Below are 23650 nucleotides of genomic sequence, written 5' to 3'. Positions count from 1 at the left end.
CTTCAGGGATTCACCAGGTTGTTGTTTAATGTTGGCCAGTGAATTAGCCTCAACGCAACTACCTTCACAACTCGAAATTGTCTCTTAATCTTGGAAGACAATTTCTTCCATGGGGTGATTGAATGTTTCATGTACTTGTTGAACCACAATAAGGCTGGCCCAGTCAAGGTTGTGGGGAAAAAGAAACATCTTAAGTAGAACCCAACATTGTGGCCCATCATTAATGTGTTGAACATCCCAAAGTGGTTGGACGGGTCAATGTTTCTATCATATGCGGCCATGGTTGACATCCTAAATCCAACACGATACAGAGCTGCCACAATGTTAGGAGAAACAGGCTCGTGCTCCTCATAGAAATCACAATCATCGACTCCTTTTCCAGATAGAAGTCTCTTCATTTGTTCTTCCATTAAGGCTAGTCGCTCGAGGGTTGGATCCTTGGCATCTAGGTTATTTTAAAGCTAATTATCAGCCCCCATCCCTTTGTACACGTTAGATGGGTTGTTTTCCCTCCAAGCCTGAGCTCTGTTTGGTGGGACATTACCATTGTTGCCTAGGATAGATGGATCCCCCCCGGGTTGAGTATAACTCAAATCATCATGGCAAACGAGATGTCCTCTTTGTGAATTAAAATGATCACACAGGTTAGGATGTAACGCCCTGGATAGCCAAGACCGTTACACTGTGTGTTTATAAAGGTGCAAGACTTGCTAATCAAGTCATTTAATTAGAAACGTGTTACTGAAACTACAGTTGAACTAGGGTTAAAAGATTTTGGTCTCAAAAGTTACATTTCTTATAATCAAACATTTCCTTTTACATGGGATCCCAGAAGTAGTAAAGTTATGAGACAGTTTTCAAAATTTCGGGAATAGAATGCAGTTACTAACCACTCTAAGGCAAAACAGACAAATGGGCTTTTCTTGTCCTGTACCACTCCTCGGCTGTGGCGGCCGATCAGCTGACTATGAACATTCAGCCCCGAAGCTCTCCATCTCAGGACTGGTCCAACTTGCCCTTGCCTTAACCTGCACCACGTAGCACCCGTGAGCTAAGGCCCAGCAAGAAAACACAATAACAAAGCATAATCATCAAGCACACAATCAGATAACCTATGCAGTATAAAAATGTACCCAACAATCCAAACATTCATGTTATTCAAGTATTCAGCATACCAAGTACATCATTTCATATCAATAACCAATTCACATATCATAACCAGGGTTAACGCCCTTAGGCCGCACCCTCTATTTATCCCACTGACTCCAGCCCGCTTAAACCAAGCTCAGTGAATATTAACCTGTCCTCAGCTACCAGTGGCCAAGCCGCGCCCTTTGCGCAAGTATTATTTACGGCACCCTTAGGTAGTTTATCACATGTCCCATGGCATAATACCATCTATGACATCATATCGATATAGGGAGCTCTTTGTCCTATTACAAACACATAACCGGGTGCAGTTTTCTTACCTTTGATTCCACTAGCTTTGTTCAACGAAGTCAACTCTCAAGCACGATCCCGCCCAAGCCCTGGCATACACCTAGTCACAGCCACAAATTAGAACCATCACTAAACTTCAATACCAAAACCTAACCTCAGGACCAATCTCGAGCCCTCGGGACGCCCTAATTCCACCAAACGAGGTGGTGGAATCAAACCCCGAGCCCTCGGGCAAAAACCCTAAGAAATAACCCAAAAACCCACTTCTGGAGATAGGGTAGCACTACAGTGCTTCAGAGAGGGTGCTATAGCGCTACAAGCAGAACCAAAAGCGCCAAGAAACCCAAGCCTAGCACTGTAGCGCCCAAAGGCTAGTGCTACAGCGCTAGTCACAGACCAGCAACACCCTATTTTTTCCTTCTTCGATTTTCTTTAACCAAAACCCCTTGGAACCCTTCCAAACCTCATCTATACTTCAAAGCAAGCCTACCAATCACTACATCTCATCCCAAATGGCCCAACAACCCAAAACTTAGCCACATTCACCTTTAAACAAAGAAAACAAGATTTGACTCCAAGACTCAAGAACTCAACCAGAAAACCAGAACAGGCCAGAAATTCAAGTGTTCAAGCTCAGAATTTCTTACCTCAAATGGGGAATTCGGTCTTGGGTTACCCTTAGTATCCCTCCAGCCTTTAGCTCCTCAATTCTTCAAGCTTAACTCCCTAGAATTTCCATCCAAAACTCAATTCAAACATAACTCATCAAAACCAGAAAAACTCAGACTAAACTCTTTAAGCCTTACCTTAATTTGATGGTTAATCCTAGCTAACCCTCTACAACTTCTTCAAGGATCAAGGTTCCAAAGCTTATCAGTGACTCCCTCAGAATTTACAGCTTCAAATTCCTCTAGAAATGGTGAAAAGATGACCCAACCGAGAGAGAGAAAGTGATAACTCCAAGTGTTCTGTTTTTCTTTCCTTCCTTCCTTCTTCTTTTCTTTTCCTTTAGTTTCTGAGTCTTTCTACAACTTCCACTAAAGCCATAAAGTAGAATATAACCTATCCCTTAGTAAGCCAAATGACCACATTGCCCTCCCAATAATAATTAAACCTTTAAATCAATCTAAGGACATTTTGGTCATTACTCCCAATTCCCACTAATTCCTCGAGTGTCTTTAATATTTATCGCTTACTTCCCGATACCTAACTAATCACCAATTATATTTCTCAATATCAAATAGTCTCCAATATATTCTCTAGATTCCTTGAAATACCCCCAGACTCACCCTGAGCTGGGTATAAATCCCTGTTGTGACTTTTCCGCTAAACCACTCACTAGGATCGCCTTGAGCCACAAACTACAAATATATCCACATAATAATGTGGTCCCAATAATTTATCACAAATATTTACATTTATGCCCTCAATGGGCCAAAATGACAAATATGCCCTTATAACCTAATCAGGGCCTACATGCATAATAATACACATAGTCATGCATCACATATATCCAAATAATCATATAAGCATGCTTATCACATAATCATACATTTTCACCATTAATTCACATAACTTCCAATTGTGCCCTCCTGACACACTAATCAAGGCCCTTAAGCCTTAACAGTAATTTTGGGTCGTTACAACTATCCCTCCCTTATAATAATTCGTCCTCGAAATTTATTCAAACACATCAGATAATAAACCCTGTACCTTTGACCATAATTACCAAGGTCCAACGCCTTTACTTTACTCCTCGATAACACTCTTACGAGAGTAACAGTAACAATCTTGTTTCTCAAGATCTTGTCTAATAGCCATACTTTCGTTAACCTTTGCTTGCACCATAAACCTGTTGAAACTTCAGGGTCTGCTTAGTTTACAATGATCACTTCATTGTATTATTCTTGATACCAAAAATACCTACGAGTCATCACCCCTACCAGGGTGAGATCAGTTTATAGGCCCCCGGCCTAACCCTTGGTACAACTTCAGAATTTATGTCGAATCAGGGGTCAGAAATCCCCCTTTCTTTCTCCAATTATCATACTTTTCCTTGTATACACTTACTTGGATAGATACAAATCTCTCATCCTGGAATTTTGTATTCCAAAATTAACAATTTACAAGTTCCTATGTCCTTCCAGATAGACAGACACTCATGCCTTAAGAATTTTGACAACCTCTTTGGTTTTCCCCCTGAACCAATACTAAACCGTAGTACCCACTATCCTTCACTTCGCATGGTACTCCATGCTTTTATCTTACCATGTCCTATGCCGTGTCACCTTAGCTGGATGCCAGTATTCGTCACCATGATCAACTCATCAAGGATTACACTTTCCATAATATCTCAAGTATTCGCAAACTCAACGCTTGATTCCTTAAGATAACTGTTAAGCTTTCAGACTGCTATTCCATCTGCAATCAACCGATAATTTCAGGTTCCCACTCTGTTCTCTTCATTCTCTAGTTTCTTTCCAAAACTTGGAATACTATAGGGTCTCAATTCAGCACCATCAACGTTCTATCCCATTACCAGTTCACCTAAACCAATTACATTAACTCATTCAGCTGAGTTAAAACTTTTCCCTGTCCAAACATCTTACTTATAGTCTAATGTGGTTCATTCCTATGATGCACCACCATATCACTTTACCTTCCAATATCCAAGTGTACTAGATTCTATCACCCGCTCAATCCTCCCGGTACAACATACCCTAGGAGGTGGAATGATATCCATTCATAATTCTCATCTCTACGCCAAAATCCCATCGGATCATTCATCTTATCTTGATATCTCAACTTGTAATACCTTATCAGGGTTCTTCCTTGTTTCCACCAAAGCCATCATTTTGGATTCCATAGTCCAAAGAATACACACCCATTCATCACCATATACTAACGCTATACCATTCTCAATCGTCACCTTGTCCACTCCATTACAATTTGTGGCATTATTTTTGACTGACACACACCTCCCAATTAAGAGATCCACCTCCAAAAAAATTTTCCTTTCGTACAGTCGAGGATTTCTAACACCAACCACCCATTCATTACATTTCGCTAAATCTGGGTCTTAATGTTATCTTTCTTACAAATGACCAAATGCTCATTACCTTTCGCTATGAATACACTGCCCACCTATTATTTCAAGTAAATTGACCATGTTCCCATTTTACCTTCCACGAGGCTCGATCCATCCTCTCATCAATCTGAGCCTGGGCATGCCCTCAACTTGTGATGCATCCCTCACAGTTTCATATCTTCATCCATAGTTAGGTCCTTTATGCTGCAATTCTATATCCAACTAGAACACGCATATTCCTGCACCACCAAGCGCTAACAATTCTTACTCTGTCTTATGAACTTCTGATCTAACACTATCCATTCAGTCTAACTTCAAGTTTTGCTGTTCCTCTAATCTCTAGTGTAGCTGTCTGCGAAGACACTTATGTAGTGGATGATGCGTTTGCCAGTCTTGTTGTGCTCCCTATCCTTCAGATGTTCTTTAGTAGCTTCTCTGTGGCTTCAGACCAAACCTCTTCATACCTATCCCCTCTTCCTCTTGTAACATTATTCTAAATACCTCTAGCGAGACCAAACTGACACTTCATGGAGCTTTACCTGTGACCCTGCTTCCTTAGTACTAACATCTTTAGCGTAGTAGTCGTTCGCTTTCTACTTCTGACTTGGAGTAGTCCATCATATAGTCCATAAACCTTGAAGGAGATTGTCCGTACTATTCCTATATCTTCTGCTTGTAGAGCGTACCTGAGTTGTTAACACTTGAATCAATTAAGAACATTTGTTACCAATTCATCACACCCTACCCGGCATAAGTTGTGATTCTTGAAATGTATATTTCCTTGATCCTCAGTTGGTGATAGCTAGATCGTAGATCAATTCCTGAAGACATTGTTCTGTCTAATACCCGGGCATTTAAACTCTTTATTCTTATCAAACGATGCTAACAATTCCCACCATGCGATACTCTATCTGATTCACCTCGAGGTCAAACTTCTTCGACTGCTTTAGTAATTCTTTCTATCAAATCATTATCACTTTCCATTATGTCCCTGATACCAAACCTATCTGTAGCCAAGTTATGAAGCATACCCAATCCTTCCTTGTATACCTATCTGAATCCCTACTGGGCAATTTAGTTTCCATTCAATCAACTAAAGTACTCAAATTGATTTTCCCCACTATCCATGGTTGTTTCTTAACAAATTAATTCTCTCTCTGACTCATGCCAAGGCTTTCATTAGACGAGCTCTATTGCTCTCACCACGAGCCTCTCTATTACTTGTGTCCCAATTCCTCTTCCAAAAGTTCCTAATTCCTCATAGTACTTCCAGTCCTTTGCAAAGTACCTTGAGGCATATTCTTTATGTCTATCCTTGTTCCATCAGGGCATACTAGATTAACTCATCCTTGATCTACTCCAACTTCCTGGGTTGGAGGTAGGACTAGTTCATTTCTCCATGTAGAAGGCTCTGACCGTGGCACGGATGGATTTGTTGGGGTGTTTTGCCTCTTCGAATTAGTCCCAACTAGCTCTGTTGGGTAAGGCTGAGCATTCTATGGGATCTGTTTAGAAGGCACGGAGCTCGGGGTCGCAGTCTGAACAGACTGACTCACATGATGTCAGTAAATTCTATGAGTATTAGCAGGTTGAGTATTTTATTGAATCTTCTTTGAAGGTATGGAGCTCGGAGTTGCAGTTCTGATAGAGCGACTAAGATTGGGTCGATTATTCTTGTGGGACCTATGGGACCCACTTTGCCTCCTTCTGATGTTAACATCGGTTGCAGGAAGGGGTAATAAAGCTAAGATCTCCTCAATCTTCTTGTTAGCTTGAGCGAGATGGCTCCTTAACTGGGCATTTTCCATCTCGATGGCTTTCAGATATCCCGGATAGGGATTGGGTGGGTGTGATGCTAAGCTCCCAATGTTGTCTTGGCCCACATGTTGCTTTCCAAGACTACGTAGAGAAATTGAGCCTTCTCCAGTGGGGACGGCCGCACGGTGCACCTTCTGATCAACATGATGTTCCGTCTCATTGTCACGCATAGACCAAGTGACTACCATGGTGAATGTTGGGTGAAACTTGTGTGGGGGATTAAGCCTAATAAGCTCTCAATGAAAGCACCAATCTGTTGCGTGGTTTCTCTCCAACAGTGGATTAAGAAATCCGAAAATAGAGATATTAGGCTTTTGCTAAACTGTAATTGAATAAATGAAAAATATCACAAACACTCACACTTTTACGTGGTTCAGTGGTTAAAATCCACCTAGTCCACGAGACAATCTTTTTGATCTATTTAGGGCTCCAAGAGAAATTGTTGATGAAAATTTCAGCAGATTCTTAGTATATAAGGAGTCGGTCCCTTTTTCTATCCATTCTTCTGGTATTTATAGAGGATTTTCTTGGACAACATTGGTTAACCGTATACATATGTATGGTCAATAATAAATTTAGGTAACTTCCCATTTACATCCATTATCTCGGTTAATAAATGTGTAATAAAATCTTGGCATTAATGAGCGTATAAGGAATCTATAAGTCTTTTGGGATCCTTCACTGTGCGTCATGACCAGGCTTTTGCGAGCTGGTCATTTCCTTTGAGCTAGGTGCCAAAGAATTAACCTATCCTGACATGGGTTAAATTCAGATTTTTTAGAAGGTGATCTGACCATCATGCATCTCGAACTAGGTTGTTGGAGCAAGAGGCAATCTGAAGATTATCTGCTTGTTGTAAATCGTCAAGTTGAACTTGAGCTAGATATTCTATCTGTACGCTTTCTTCATGCGCTTGTCTGCTAGCTGTACCCCATTGAGGGCATATTTGTATATACATGTGTGCATATTGATTGGGACCACATTATTTTATGGACCCATTTGAGTTATTCGGCACGAGATGATCCTAGGGAGCAAGTATTGGTTTAGTCACAGCAGGGAGAAATACCCGGCTCGGGGCGAGCCAAGGGATATTTTGGGTGATCTGGAGAGTCACTGAGACTCATTGTAGCATGAGTCATATTTTGGGAGAAATATTAATATTCCAGGTTTAACGAAATTATTTGAGGAACTTTGGTTATAGAGCTAGAATAGAGAGTGAAAATGATATTTTTTCCCTTATCGGGTGTTGGGAGAGAAGCGAGTTGAGTGGGGGTATTTTGGTCATTCGGGACCGTTCGTATATAAGGGTTCGGCTGAGTTCATTAACTCAGAAAAAAACAGTCAAGTCTCACTCTCGTTTTCTCTCTCTCTCTCGTTCACTATTCACGCTCGTTAGCGTTTTCGAAGTAAGCTCGAGTTTTAGAGCTCAGATTCAAGCAAGGTTAGAGTCATAATGATTCTAGGGAAGATTAGAAGCTTGATAGCCTGGGAATTAAGCTGGAAACAGATTTATCATAGATAATTTGAGCTCCTAACTTCTGAGTTTTGTTTTTTTTTGTAAATTTTCTTAAGCCTGATTGGATTTTATTGTTTTGGTGGGTTTTTGATCTGTTTGTATGTTGGGTTTTGCTGCCTGGGATGTATTGACGATGTTTTCAAATTGCATTATGGGTTTGGTACGATTTTGGGGTGAGTTTTGAAGGAATTGGCTCGGAGAAAACTTGGTTCATGGGAACGCGCTACGGCCCTCATGAACCCAAGTGCCTGGGTGGCTCCCTAAACCGCCATGGCGCCACGACGCCTTCTGGGTTGTGTCGCGGTCTGTGTCCAGAGAAAGGAGAGGGTGAGCTCTCTGATTTGTGGAGAGTCATAACGCCACTAAGGGGCACTGCGACTCAAACTGGGAATATTGGCCAAAGTAGGTTTTGAGTGACGGGAACTCAAACCTAAGGGCTTAGGAAGGATTCTACTGCCCGATTTAGTAGAATTCGAGGACCCGACTAGGAATTCATCTAGAAGTCATTATTTACTTGATATTGATAAATATCATTTATTATGGTTGTGACTAGGGCACCGCTAGGTCTCGAAATAGGATTGTGCTCGGGGGTGGTTGTTAACTAACTTGTGCTTGGAACAGAGGTAAGAAAATTGCACCCGATATGTGTTTAGGGCTTGGCCTGATTATAGTACATGGTTACTAATATGCTGAGAATGTTTTATTAAACATGTTAAATGCGATGTGCTTACCTGTGTTATGTAATAACTTCTAGTCTATATATTTTATTGGGAAACTTAGCTCATCAATTGAGGATTCATATCTTTTATCTGATGATGAGCTTGGCTTAATAGTCAAGGACATATCTGTTTTAAAAGACTCAACTTATTAGTTGAAGGTTAAAGACTTGACTTATCAGTCGAAGGTTAAAAGACTTGACTTATCAGTCGAAGGTTAAAGACTCGACTTATTAGTCAAAGGTTAAAGACTCGACTTATTAGTCAAAGGTTAAAAGACTCGACTTACCAGTCGAAGACTACAGACTTGACTTATCAGTTGGAGGTTAAAGACTTGACTTATCAATCGAAAGTTAAAAGACTTGATTTATTAGTCGAAGGTTAAGGGACTCGAACTATAAGTCAAGGGTTTAAAGGCTTGGCTAAGGAGTCAAGGGTGGATATGGCGTGCTAAACGTAGGCCAATAGGGTTAAGCCAACCTAGAAGCGAGATATACACTTGAATGCCCCTAGGGTCATCTAGAACGTTAAGCATCAGACCTGCTTGGCAAGCTCTACGGGTGGTTATCTGAGAAATTGGCAATAGACCCTAGTATGACTCCATTATCGCTTATTTGGATTAATTACATGCACGAGTAGGGTATTTACTACTAGGCATGCTAATTATGAATCTATGACCTAATAATGTACTGCTTATAAGCATGATTATGTTTTCTTGCTGAGCCACATCTCACGGGTGCTAAACGATGCAAGTAAAGGAAAGAAAAAGTTTTACCACCCATGAGTTCGAGAGCTTCAGAGGCAGAGTGTACATAAGTGACCTGCTAGTTCACCACGACTAAGGTTATTAGTTGGAACTAGAGTTGGACCCTAATTTTGTCACCTAGGTCGGCTTTTGTATACATTTTTAGGTTTGTAACTGTTTTAAAATATGTTGGGATCCCATGTATTGAAGTCAAACTCTTTTCATGAAATGGTTGACTTTTCACCAAAAATTTTAATAGCTAAACCCGTGGTCTGTTTTAAATACACGGTTTAAGTCCAAATGACTCGTTTAGCGAGTTAGGCACTATTTAAATTACACAATGTAGGGGTCCTAAATTAGCAGGACGTTACAACTTAGTATTAGAACGATTTAGGTTTAAAGGTTCCTGAAGATTGGTTGGGCATGCACACTCCCCGCTGAAGACAAGCTCGACTCAGGGTTTGGTAACCACTTATCTTAATTTCTGTTTACCTGCCTATTTGACATTTGAATGTCTTATTTGCATGCTTGCTTAGAAAGCATGAGTTATACTGATAGGGCGTGACCCTTGACTGTTCTGTGAATGATAAAGGATGTGCTTATTAACACTAATACTGCTATGAATATTGAAGAAGGTGCTTATTAGCACTATGCTTGAGCATGAATATGAACTGACTTTCTTATTAGCATGATTTCTATATATGAAAGCTATTGAAATGCTTATTAGCACTGTTATTGCATGTGATGCTTAATTGTCTAGTTTTGGACCGTGGGAGTGGTGCTGGGCACCATTATTATTGCTTAATGTGCCAAGTCATTGATTGCATATAGACTTGGAAGTATGCTTCCAGGGAAATCAAAGGAATCAGTCGGCATTGGGAGTCAGGTTAGAGTCAACGACTAGGATCAGAACCCTCTGCCAGCTCCTGAGAACTGGCAACAGGTGCTTGCTGATATGCAAGCTAGGATACAGAGGCAGGAAGAAGAAATCTATCTGTTAAGATAGCAGCAGGTTCCAGTAGGGAATGCTGCATCAGTTGTGCCACCTGTTGTGGCACCGGTATTACAGCAATAGCCAGGGGGCTGAAAACAGGTGGGAGCCTCTCTATAAGCGTTTTAGGAAACAACACCCTCCTACCTTTGAGGGAGGGCCAGATCACTGTGAGCTGATTAGTGGATGGGTATGAACAACTCCATCCTGGACTTTATAGGGGTGGCAGGTAATAACAGAGTGGCCGTGCCACATTCATGTTTTGGGAGGATGCCTGAATCTGGTGGGAAGTGGTATCCCAGACCAGAAATGTAAAAACCCTGATGTGGGAGGAATTAAGAGAATAATCTTATGAGAAATACTATAATGACATAGTCAGAGCTACAAAGGCTGATGAGTTCAGTAATCTGGTGCAGGGCAACCCTAGATTGTAAGAAAAATATGGTAACCTTTGAACCGGAGGGTGAGGGCCCGTTTATATTTGTGGGAACTATGCACGAACCCCGTATTCCTATGATATAAGCATTGAGAGCTAGATAACTATTGGGAGGTCGTTTCTTAGGATTCCTAGCTAGTGTTGTAGATACCACTAAGGTTGTGCTAGTTGGACACGAGGAGACCAGGTTAGTTTGTGAGTTTCTAGATGTATTCCCAAAACAGTTACCGGAGTTACCGCCCCACAGAGAGATATAATTTTTCATTGAATTTGCACCAGGGACAAAGCTAGTATCTAGAGCACCATACAAGATGGCTCCAATAGAGTTAAAGGAGAAGGTTCATTTACAGGAGTTACTAGACTTGGGTTTTATCAGGCCCAGTTTTTCGCCATCGGGTGCGCCAGTCTTATTTTTGAAGAAGAAAGATTGCTCTCTAAGGATGTGTATTGATTACAGAGAGCTGAAAAAGCTGAATATTAAGAGAAGGTATCCATTGCCAAGGATCGATGATTTGTTTAATAAGTTACAGAGTAAGATCGTAGTTTCAAAGATTGATCTTCGATCTGGTTATCACCAGTTGAGGATCAAAGATGAGGACATTCCGAAGATAGCCTTTCATACCAAGTATGGGCGTTATGAGTTCTTAGTCATGTCTTTTGGATTATCTAATGCCCTGGTAGCCTTCATGGATCTGATGAATAGAGTGTTCAAGGATTACTTGGACAAATTTGTGATAGTCTTCATTGAAGACAATCTGGTTTATTCTCAGTAGGAGTTAGAGCATGAGCAGCACCTCTGGTTGGTATTACAGAGATTGAGGGAGCACAAATTGTATGCAAAGTTTCAGAAGTGTGAGTTCTGGTTATCTCAGGTGACATTCCTTGGTCACATAGTCAGCAAAGAAGGAATTATGGTGGATCTAGCCAAGGTTGAGGTGGTCAGGGATTGGCCAAGGCCAAGGAGTGCTTCATAGATTAGGAGTTTTCTTGGATTGGCAGGATATTATCAACATTTTGTGGAAGGTTTTTCAAAGATTGCAACACCACTAACAGAACTGACACGTAAGAACGTGATGTTTGTGTGGTCAGATAGATGTGAGAAGAACATCCAGGGGTTGAAGCGACGATTGATCATTGCTTTGGTTCTGAGTCTTCCTCCAGATCAGGAGAAGTTCGTGGTTTTCTACGATGTGTCGAAACAAGGGTTTGGTTGTGTCCTTATGCAGGCTGGAAAGGTGATTGCCTATGCATCACGACATATGAAGGATTATGAACATTCGTACCCTACTCATGATCTATAATTAGCAATGATGGTCTTTTCCTTGAAGGTATGGCGACACTACCTTTACGGGGAGAAATGTGAGATATACACTAACCACAAGAGCTTGAAGTATTTCTTTACCCAGAGATATCTTAATATGAGATAGAGACATTGGATAGAGTTGGTGAAAGATTATGATTGTGAGATTCTGTACCACCCAGAGAAAGCTAACGTGTTGGCTAATGCCTTGAGCCGGAGAGGTCCAGGTCACCTATTTAGCTTGAAGCAGATATCAAAAGAGTTGGCGGAGGAGATGACTAGAGCAGGTATAGAATTGGTGGTGGGACAGTTAGCTAACATCACCTTGCAGTCTAAAATCTTGGAGAGGATTAGAGAAGGGCAGATGAATGATCCTTAGTTGAGGAGGCACATAGAGGACATCCTAGCTGGAGTGGCTAGGGATTGCATTGTCTTAAAGATGGGTTTACTGAGATACATGGAGCAGGTTTGTCTTCAGATGGACTCTGCTATGACATGAGAGATTCTGGAAGAATCTCACACTACACCGTACTCAATCCATCCAGGCACCACAAAGATGTATCAGGATTTGAAATCGCTACACTGGTGGTCTGGGATGAAGAAAGATGTAGTTGAATATGTGGCTAAGTGCCTAACGTGTCAGCAGGTGAAAGTTGAACACCAGAGATCAGCAGGGCTATTACAGCCTTTGGGTATCCCTGAGTAGAAATGGGAGGACATTACTATGGAATTCGTAGTGAGGTTACCCAGGATAGTGGGTCAGCATGACCCAGTATTGCTGATTGTGGATCGGTATACCAAATCGGCCCATTTCTTGCCAGTGAGGATGAACTTTACAGTATATCAATATGCTGATCTTTATGTGAAAGAGATAGTGTGCCTTCATGGGACTCCTAGGTCCATTGTGTCAGATTGGGACCCCATTTTTACTTCCAAGTGTTGGGGAAGTCTGCTGAAGGCTATGGGTACACAATTGAAGTTCAGTACTGCCTATCATCCTCAGATAGATGGGCAATTCTAGAGGACAATATAAATATTAGAGGAAATGCTACGAGCATGTGTATTGGACTTTGAAGGGTCCTGGATTGAATATTTTCCATTGATTGAGTTTTTATACAACAAGAACTACCGGTCGACTATTGGAGTGGCTCCTTATGAGATGTTGTATGGTAGGAGATGCAGATCACCCATCCATTGGGATGAAATGGGTGAAAGGAAATATTTGGGTCCTAAAGTAGTTCAGAGGACCAATGAGGCTATCAAGAAGATTAGAGCTCAGATGCTTGCTTCTCAAAGTAGACAGAAGAGCTACGCTGATCCCAAGCATAGAGATATAGAGTTCCAAGTTGGGGACTATGTTTTCCTCCTTGTTTCGCCATTGAGAGGGGTGAAGCAGTTTGGAAAGAAGGGCAAGTTGAGCCCTAGGTTCGAGGGACCTTTTGAGATCCGGGAAATGATTGGTCAGGTAGCCTATAGGTTGGCTTTACCCCATCATTGTCAGGGGTTCATAATGTATTCAATATTTTGATGCTTCAAAGATATGTGTTAGAGGTAACTCATGTATTGGCTTATGAAGATCTGGAGCTACAGATAGATTTTTCTTAGGAGGAGCGACAATTTCAGCTCCTGAATAGAAATGACAAAGTATTGAGGAACAAAACCATACCTTTGGTTAATGTATTATGGAGGAACAACAAGGTCGAGGAGGGGACCTGGGAATTAGAGTTAGACATGCTGGACCAGTATCCCGAGATGTTCACGTAAATTTTGAGGGTGCAATTTCTATAAGGAGGGGATAGTTGTAACGTCAAAAAATTCTTAATAAGGTTTAGTGCCTTTATTAGGGGCCCGTGAAAGCAATATTGGAATATTTATGTGAATTAATTAGACATTGATGCGATTATGTGAATTGCATATGTTTTATTATTATATAGCTAATTATGCATGATTATATGAATTATGTGAGTTATATTATAATATGACTATATTGACTTGTTTAGGTGTATTATGCATTTTTGTAATTTGGCCCGTTGATGGCATATTTGTATATAAATGTGTGCATATTGATTGGGGCCACATTATTATGTGGATACATTTGAGTTATTCGGCACAAGATGATCCTAGGGAGCAAGTATTGGTTTAGTCATAGCGGGGAGAAATACCCGGCTCGGGGCGAGCCAAGGGGTATTTTGGGTGAATTGGAGAGTCACTGGGACTCATTGTAGCATGAGTCATATTTTGAGAGAAATAGAAATATTCCTGGTTTAGCAAAATTATTTGAGAAAATTTGGATATAGAGCGGGATTAGAGAGTGAAAATGACATTTTTTTCCCTTATGAGATGTTGAGAGAGAAGCGGGTTGAGTGGGGGTATTTTGGTCATTTGGGACTATTCGTATATAAGGGTTCGACTGAGTTCATTAACTCAGAAAAAAACACTCAAGTCTCACTCTCGTTCTCTCTCTCTCTTTGCCATTCACTATTCACGTTCCTTACCGTTTTTGAAGCAGGCTTGAGTTTTAGAGCTCGGATTCTAGCAAGTTTAGAGTCATAACGATTCTAGGGAAGACTAGAAGCTTCATAGCATGGGAATTTAGCTGGAAATGGATTTTTCAATGGTAATTCGAGCTCCTAAACTTCTGTGTTTTTGTTTTTTTTTTTAAAGTTTCTTAAAGTTGATTGAATTTTATGATTTTGGTGGGTTTTTGATCCATTTGCAAGTTGGGTTTTTTTGCTTGGAACACATTGATGATGTTTGCAGATTGCATTATGGGTTTGGTACGATTTTGGGGTGAGTTTTGGAGGAATTGGCTTGGAGAAAAGTCATTTTGCGGGGTCGCATCGCGGCCTTGTTCTTGGGGCGCCGCGACCTTCATGGACCCAGGAGCCTGGATGGCTCCCTGAACCACCATCGTGTCGTGGAGCCTACTGGGTTGTGCCGCGGCCCGTGTCTAGAGAAAGGAGAGGCTGGACTCTCTGAATTGTGGAGAGTCGCAAAACCACTGAGGGGTGTCGAAGGTCAAAATGGGAATATTGGCCAAAGTAGGTTTTGAGTGATGGGAACTCAAACCTAAGGGCTCGGGAAGGATTCTACTACCCGGTTTAGCAGAATTTGAGGACTCGGAGACTAGGGCTCCATTTGGAAGTCTTTATTTACTTGATATTGATAGATATCATTTATTACGGTTGAGACTAGGGTACCGCTAGGGCTCGAAACATATATACGCTTGAATGCCCCTAGGGTGGTCTCGAATGTTATGCATCAGACCTGCTTGGCCAGCTCTAAGGATGGTTATCTGAGAAATTTGGGCAATAGGCCTAAGTATGAATCCATAGTCACTTATTTGGATTGATTGCATGCATGAGTAGGGTTATTATTGCTAGGCATGCCTGTTATGAATCTATGACCTGATAATGTACTGCTTATAAGAATGATTATGTTTTCTTGCTTAGCCATGACTCACGGATGCTAAATGGTGCACGTAAAGGAAAGGAAAAGTTGGACCAACCATGAGTTGGAGATATTCACGGGCAGAGTGTACTTATGTGGCATGTTTGTCCGCCACGACTGAGGTTGTTAGTTGGAACTAGGGTTGGACCCATCATTTTTCCGTCTTGGTCGACTTTTGTATACATTTTTGGGTTAGTAGTGACTTGCTCATCAAGAAAATCTTGCACTCCGAGCAGCTTCATGGGATAGTACTAGCCTGCTCCATCATTGAGTAGGTTACTTGAACTTTGCTAAATAAGCTTGTATATTTTGATATAGCCCTCTCGAGCAGCTACACTTTCTGACCGGCTCTCCAAATTTAATGTGGTATAATTCCACATGTCTCTTTCTTAGATTCCATGCCATCAAGTCAAAAATTGGTTAAACATTTTCCCCCAGTTTTTCCTAGGGCGACCAGCACTGGATAAACTCCCAATCATCGACCAGGTAAGTATCTATTCATCTTCTTAATATTACTTTACATCTCATAGCTTTGCTTTTATAGGTTGTTGGCAAGGTTTTTCGCCAACAGTAGATTAAGAAATCTTGTAGGGATATTAGTGCTAAATTATAAACCATAACGAAATAATAAGAACCCTCTCATACACACACAACTTTTACGTGGCTCAGTTATTAACACTACAACAATTTTGCTTAAATATTACATTAAAATATTATGGATTTTAAAAGTGCTATTAATAACCCAATATTTAGTCTAAAACAAAGAGGCGGCAAATAAAATTACTCAATTATATTAGGCGCCAAATGAAAAAGAAATTACAGAAAGTCAATTGAAAAAATCACACTCAGTTTCTACCTATCCCTAATCTCTCAATCCAAATCCCTAATCACTCCTCTGCCTCTTTCTCTCACACCCATTTTCTTAGTTTCCTCTCCATCGATCTTTCCCTCTCTCTCTCTCTTTCTCCATCCATCATGCGAGTTGCTGGAGCACTCTTTCCATTCCGTTGAGTCACTGGAGCACGCAGGTTCAAGTCATGCAAATATGAGTCATGATGCTCTGTCTGTGGTATCTTCCCTGCTGGAAGCAAGAACCTAGGCAAGAACATCTCTGTGAGGTAGTATGCTTGACCTGGTTTATTTTGCAGATCTGCTTTGGATTTGGTAGTATGCCTATTGTTGTTAGCTAGTTTAAGGATTCGACTGAGATATAAATAGTTATTTTGGGTTTTTATTAGTAGTTTTTGGAGTAAATTGATGATTGCACTTTTGGAAGAAGCGAAATATCATTTGATAAGTTATTAATCTGCCTTTTTTTTTAATCATTGACAGAATATCAAGTTTTTGATTTAACAGTGATTAGTTTTGCCTTTTGATTTAGTGACTCTTTAGTTTTTCTTCCATTCGTGTGATATTTTTATGAGTGCTCCAATCTTAAAGTCTTTATGAATAACCTTAGTAACCTTAGTAGTTGTAGATTTAATGGGTTACGCTTCTCTCAGGTACTCATATATCTTTTCGTTTGTTCAGTTTTCAGTTTAATGTGAATAAATCATTTGAATATGAATATAGACACACACACATATATACATTCTTTGTGTTTGTAGTATAGTAATATATATATATATATATTGTTTTTTTAAGTGATGAAGGTGATTGACCCTACTCCGTGAGCAAGAGGGGCTGGTTTTTTTTTTTTTTTTTGAAGTGAGTATCTTAGCATGAAATTTGAATATGATATTGATGTTTGATGTTCTATGTTTTGTGTTGGTGGTGCTACTGTTTTGTGTTCTCATTAACAATTGCAAAACATTTTTTTTATTGATCCAGACTTTTTTTTTTGTCTCTGTTACAGGTTATTACCCTCGAGGATGTAATAAAGGGAATGAAGGTGAAAAATTACATTGTACAATTGTTTTAGTTCTAGTTCTTTTCATATTTGACTTTCTATCTCTTTGTTCTTCAAAATAAAACTCTACATTATTGCAGGAGAATTCTACACCAAAGTGGAATGATGTAGTTGCTTTCATTCTTCCTGTGTTTGACGTCTCTACCAATCCTACAGAAAAGTCACCAAATGATTAGAGTAGGTAATAATATCTTTTTCAAGCTCATTAAGTTTGTAAAAAAGCATGCTTCTCTCTAATATGTTGGCATTGTTGAGTTAATACGTATACAAAGGAATATAAATTTCTTATTTATTGTTGTTGTTATTGCTGTTTGGTTTATTGTTTAAGGTGAATTTTGGCTATTATCAAACAAAATTGAGCTCTTGGATCATAAAGAGTCATGTTTTAAACTTTTAATAATGTTGAAAATAAAGAGAAGGTGAGCTTAATAGTAATGATTTTTTTAAAAATCAAATTATCAAAGGTCATACTCTGTTTTAACTTAGAATTATATGTTTGATAAAATGTGTCACGATTTTACAAATTTTAATGGAGATCAAAAGTTATTTTGTTTTTGTTGATTTGCACTCTAAATATCACTATACCTTAAATATTATAGTTCCAAGTATATGTAAATGGATCTGTGTCCAAAATGTGCTGATGACATTAATTCATGCATATTTTCATAATTTTGTATGCCCAAGAAATACGCTGAATATATATTTATATGCATATATGCTCAAAATGAGCTTGTCTTTAGTAAACTAAGAGAATTATTGTCTTTCTCTACATAAAACAATTAGATTTGAATATAAAACAATTCGCAGCAACAATGTATCCACATTTCTTGGCAATTAGTAAGTTTTCTATTGGAAGCTCCTTTGAATGATCTTATGCCCATTGATAATCTTTGATGTGTTACTTACAAAAAAAAAAAAATCTTTGATGTGTTTATTTAGTAGCATTATTTTTGTAGTTAGGGTGAGAAAATCTGAAAAATGGTATCATTTTTTGTTTTATTCCCACCTTAATTCTATTATATCTATACTAAATTATCTCAAAAGACCATCGACTATATGACTAGTAATTGGTTGATTCATTTCAATTTATTGATGAAAAAGCTTTGTGAAATGATGAGACGACTTTCGATTTGATTAGTTGGAAAATATTTGCACTAAAACTCCAAATATAAGCGCATGCTTTGGAGGCCAAAGATAACTGTACAATTAGGAGAGCCTAAGGACAAAGAAAAAAAAATTGCTGTTTTTACATAAGCTTCTCATTGCTACGTAGTAGCAAACTTAAAAACAAGGGTTAAATCAATCAAATTTAGGGTATTGGTTAAAAATAAGGACTGTCAATATGAATATGTATGTTTTCCAAAGTTTATGAGAAGTATTCATTCTATACTTACAGTGAGAAAATGAATCGATTTTTTTTTGTTACCTATGATGATAATGATCAATTCTTCTAGAAATGTCAACTTGTAGAAATCTAGCTTGAGATTTCTCCTCCAAGAAATCAAGCCCCTTTTGTTCCGAAATCCAGCTTCGTAAATTTTTGGTCTAAGCCTGTTCATTTGTTTAATTTTTTCTTGATCTCTTATTTATTATAGTGGCACTAAGTGTTTTTATTTATTATAGCTAGCTTATTGAGTATATTATAATTAAGGAATCCTGAATGGTGTCTCACATTCTTTGCAGCAGCACTAAAGGCCTCTCTGTGGCTTATATCTGGCTTTAAAGTTGGCTTTAAAGTTGGGGTTAGAACAAGGGCTATAGACACCAACAAATATCTAGTACAAGATCAGGAAACTAAGGCATATTTACAATAATGAGTAATACTATGCACAACAATTAATAAAAACACATTTAGTAATATTATTAGTGAATCTTTCTTTTTCAATACTACATATATATGGATCTGGCACAATGCTTTTCTGCAATTGATTTGTTACTTTTGAAATTAATATATGTGATACTTTGTTGCTTTCTTTCTCATTTTCTGACAAGTTTATGTTCCTTTGTGTTTTGGCTTTGTATTGATTATCTTGCAGTTGCAAAGTCCGCAATTGTGAGTTTCGATGCTTTCATACTCTTCTTAAATTTTTCTTCCTGTACTTCTAGTGGCCTTTTGACCTTGTTTGACTGTAGGCATGTGTTAATTTCATTAACATGTGTGTATAGATTTGTGGCTCCTACTTCACTTTTGTGATGTATTTGGAGCATTGGTGTGAGGAGAATTTCAGGAGCCTAACACTAGGCAGCCCAGATTTTTCTAACATTGAAATGGTTAGTCGCTAAAAAATTACTATGTCATATACCTTTTTTTTTATTGTGTTTTAAATGATCTCTAGAATATATTGTTTACAAATTGGTGCAGCATAATTTTTTTTTTTTGAAACAAAACTACTTGTATTATTACTTAAGAAAAATACAAGTAAAGAAGGAAAACTCCATCAAAACAGACCAAAACAGAAATCAAAGACAGGGAATCTGGCTTTTATTTTATGTGTGTATTTTATGTTTGTGTATTTTTGTATATATGTTTAACTTTACCTATTCTCTGGCTTGATACCATTTCTCTAATCTGTATTATTTGGTCTTTTTGCTTCAATAACCTCAACATATTGAGATACAATAATAGGGTACTCTTCCTTGCTGTTACATGTTTCTTAATTATAGTTAGTGAGGAAAACCATTGACATAATATATGATGATCTATATGTTTCTCTTTTCTGTTTTTGACGCTTTAACATTGCATTTCTTAGTGGCCCTTCAACTTAGTTACATTTCTGCTTTTGAGCATTTGCATCTTTCATTTCATATGAACATGCTTGTTTTGGTAAAAAAAAACTTTGTGAATGTTTATACATATACCTGTCCCTCTCATATTAGTTATGCTTTTAAGTTGTCTTATTTTTGGTTGATGAATACTTAATTCTTACTTTTTGCACTTTTTATTTATAACTTTGGCCACTATATTATGACTTAGAAACACTTAGTTAGCTTTGATTTCTATCTTTTGCATGGTTGTTGAAGTATCTGTGATGCTGAAAGTTTTCTTAATGTTTTTTAGGATGACATTGTTCTTAGTTCTTTGGGCAGGCATGCACTTAGACTTTGATCTAGTGGCACTTAGACTTTGATCTAGTGATCTTAAGCTTGAAGGCAATTGGAAAACTCAAGGTGAAATATTTTCATACAAGTATGCTTCATTTCTAATCATGAAATTCTTTTATGCATATGGTTTATCTACTCTCAGCATTTGAAGAAATGACCTACTGAGTTTGCTCTTTCTTTTATCCCATCTTTATTTTCTTTGAGACTCGAGTTTTGGCTTAAGAAATCCCACTTAGTCTGGATCAAATTCAAGGTGTTGAGCTTTTTATTTCATCTCTATTAAATTAAGTAATTGAGTGACTTCATATTATTTTCATTCGCTGCCTACATATATTTAAGTTTGCCCTTTCATTGAGCTAATTTTAATCAGAAAGTAAGTCAATAAAAATAATATGATGTTAAAACGAAGATGATGCCAAAACATAAAGATTGATAGAAAATAAGAGTGATAGAAAGAAACATATCTTTCTCTTATTGTTTGGTATGAAGGAATGAAGAACTTGATTAAGTAAAATTATAATACAATGACAAGGACTAAGTTAAACTGGAAAGAATGATATTATAATTGTTCGTTTAATTTGTGTTTTGAGTCATTTAATATGTCTAATTTTTTATGAAGGAGTGGCTATTTCATATTGAGTTATGCAAAACAGTGTATAAATTGACTTTGAAGTCTTGATCTTTGCTCCTGTTGTAAATATTTATTGTTTAAATTGTTCTCCATGCATAATCTGTCTCTGTTTTGAATTTTCTCTCTCTCTCCACTCTTTTGTCTACCTAACTCCCTTCCCAGACTTTCTCTTCTCTGTAAATTAGTTTAAGTATACATAGGGTGCAATGATATAAACTTGCCCAAGTCAGTAGATTGTAAGCTATTGTAATAACAAATTCTTTTCCTACCATATGATATAAACTTGACCAAATTGCAAATTCTTTAACTTAGTTAGTTGGCTGATTAACCAAGTTGGCAGTTAGTTAAGTGGTAGCTAATTGATCTGTTATGGTTTACTATGAATCTGTTAGTCTTACTCTTATTTTTAGCTCATTATAAGTATGTGTTGTATTCTCTTGTTCTCTGATTTTCTCTCTTTCATTTCTAAACTTAAATGTTTGTTTTGTGGAAAAATCACTGTTGCTTAGCCTTTTCTTTTTAATAGGCTGATAGGTCTTAGATTGTTATGGCATTGAAATTTAACTAGTAAATGTTTATCTTTTTTTGCATTGCTATTTGCTCAGAGGAAAGAACTCAATTGGGATTTAGAATTCTTTTAGAATTGAAATGTACATAAGTAGAAATTTTACTGCTACATATTAGTTGATGATATTCTCTTGTTTATAATAACTTTTCATCGTTCATTTTTTAATTGTTTCAAAATTAATGTGGAGTGTTAGAGTTTTTAATCTCTTCTCTTGTGCTTAATACTTGTTGATCCAAGATTAGGGAATTAGAGTACTTCTTTTGTGCTTAATACTTGTTGATATAAGAATAGGGATATAGAATTTTGTATGAAATTTCTGGGGTTATATGTACGAAACAGGTTTTGAATTAGATGTTGATGTGAGAACATACTTAGTTATCTCCTTAAATTTTTCAGTTGATATGTAGTGATGGTGGTGAGAAATTGATTATTTTAAATTAGATTTGTACTGACTTTTAATTTCCTGTTGGTTGTATTTGTTACTTGAGTAAGTTTCCTTAAAAGTTGCTATTGATTTTCATACAAAATAGATCTATAGGGATGATATTCTAAATCCATTAGCCATGTATCTTTCTTACTTCTGATTATTTGTTCTTATTATTTATTGATTTGTTTTTGTGGTCTTATTTTTGTAGTCTTATTTTTGTAGTCTTATTCTTGTGGTACATGTAGCTCATCTAAACTTTAGTTAACAAGAAAGAGTAAAAACATGATAAAACTGAAGCAATTGTATTATTCAGACATAAATAATATATACAAGTCATGTTTAACAATAGTTATCTAAATATGAAATTGTGGAAATGCTGATTTTTCATACTGCTTATTTTTTTTTCATAGCTTGTAAATTCTAAAGGAAGATAATACATCAATTTTGTTAGTTTTCTTTATCTCTGATTATAGGAACTTTTGTATAGTTGGTTGTGAAATATGATGCATGTTTTTCAATGTCTTAACATATCTACCCTTATGTTACTTTTTTTATGTACTCTTTTAGTTTACTATTAACTTTAAGTTTAAACATTAATTTTTTAAGTTTTTATGTAGCTAAGAAAATCGACCCACAATAAAGACTAGTGCACAATGGATGATGAATTGAAGGATGGAGCAAGTTTCATGGTTTAATTTTTTTTTATCTTGCTATGGCTTTGTTTTTCATTTTTGAAGTAAAAGATGTTCAAGATTATAGAACTTTATTATGTATGCTTTCAAACTTAAGTTAGAACTAAGATCTCATGAAATAATTCTTGTTTAATGTAATACTTATGGTTTATCAATCTATTTAATATTACATTTTGTGATTAATTTTGATATTTTTTTTAACCAAATACGATAATAAAAACCTTTTAATTTAAATTTTCTTTTTATTATCTAGACTAAAATAACAAAATTTAACAAAATTTTATTACCAGACCTTTAATATGGCATTTATGGCTATTTTGGATACATATTATAAGTGTAACAAAACGTTATGATTTATATAATATAACAAACTAAAAACGCTATCAAAATAATCAATTATAACAATTGAAAAGTGTTATGCAAAACATTTAAGATTAAACTTCAAATTTATAACCAATTAACGTTATAATTTTAATATGATAGCAACTAAAAATGATTTATTGAATACTTTAAGATATCATCGAACATAACATTCAAAAATTGTTATAGGAAAGACAGGACTTTTAATAACAGGGGTTATGTTAGCGTTTTGAGAAGTGTTATGAATACTTCTGGTTAGCAGTTTTTAATTGTTATGAATACCGTTTTTTATTGTAGTGTAAAATCCACCTAGTTCACGAGACAGTATTATTGCTTTTCCCTCACAATCACTGCAGAGTTTTAGTAATACAAAAAGGTCATCCCCTTCCCTGTCCGTTATCCTTGATATTTATAGGGGAATTTCCTTGACATGTTTGGGTAACCGCGTGAATAAATATGGC

The sequence above is a fragment of the Humulus lupulus genome, chromosome 6, assembly GCF_963169125.1.
Source record: "Humulus lupulus chromosome 6, drHumLupu1.1, whole genome shotgun sequence".
NCBI lineage: Eukaryota > Viridiplantae > Streptophyta > Magnoliopsida > Rosales > Cannabaceae > Humulus > Humulus lupulus.
Note: the sequence above shows the minus strand (reverse complement) of the source record.